The 962-nt window shown below is 36.2% G+C and overlaps 1 pseudogene; it reads left to right on the top strand.

The window, feature by feature from the left end:
• Positions 1-419: 419 nt before the first annotated feature.
• On the top strand, positions 420-526 carry LOC150028164 (small nucleolar RNA R71; annotated as a pseudogene).
• Positions 527-962: the final 436 nt, after the last annotated feature.

The raw sequence follows: 962 nt of genomic DNA, 5'->3' as shown, positions 1-962 counted from the left end.
AATTTTATGCCTAAGACAATTCCTTTAGTGACCATGAAATGAAATTTCAGAAGAAATATTTTGGTAAGCACATTGCTCATTAGAATGCACCTCCACACAGTTTGCACGTTAATTCTTGATTTTGAATTTGAATAACATCTAATTGTTGAGGCAATTTCGCCATTTGTGTGGTTAACTGCTCAATTTGCTGTGTCAAAATTTGATTTTGAGCCAATAGTGTATCTTCCCTCCATCCTTTCTTCTACGTACTTCGTCCATCATATTGGTCTTGAGAATCTGCTGATGCCAATGCATTAATAATTCTCGTTGCTTGTTCTGCATCAAGAGTCATCATTGTGCCACTAGTTGCGGCATCTAAGAGCATCTTCATATCAGATTTGAGACCATTAATGAATATGCTCAGTTGAGCAATGTCTTCAAACCCATGATTTGGGTATTTTCTCAATATCATCTTGAATCTTTCCCATGTCTCACAAAAAGACTCTTATGTTCCTTGTCTAAACATAGAGATTTCAGACTTAAGCAAGAGATTGGAAAAAATCTTTGCATATTTTTTTCCTCTACATCCTTCCAGCTAGTGAGTGAGGCTCTGATTTGGAAGTGATCTAAGTCAATCCTTAGTCTTTCTTGCCAATGAAAAAGGAAACAAGCGCATATAAACAATTTCAATATCAGCTGATTGAAAACCCATTGTCTCTACCAATTCATTAAATGTGTCCAAATGTGAATATGGATCATCATGTTTCCATTGATGTGAATTGATGGACACTGATGAGAGTAAGAAAATTGGGATCTATTTTCAATGTCTTGGTGGTAGTAGGTATGACCATACTAGAAAAAGACCTTGACCCCTTGATCGTGACATAATCTCCAAGTGTCCTCCTAGGATGTGTTGCTTCCTCTTCCGCCATGTTGCTTTCCTAAAATATTATTGGAAAAGAAAAGAATAGAGTGTGTATTTT

This window comes from Phaseolus vulgaris, chromosome 4 (genome assembly GCF_051622355.1).
Source record: "Phaseolus vulgaris cultivar YP4 chromosome 4, ASM5162235v1, whole genome shotgun sequence".
In the NCBI taxonomy this organism is placed as follows: Eukaryota; Viridiplantae; Streptophyta; class Magnoliopsida; order Fabales; family Fabaceae; genus Phaseolus; species Phaseolus vulgaris.
This window is presented reverse-complemented; position numbering and strand designations above follow the sequence as displayed.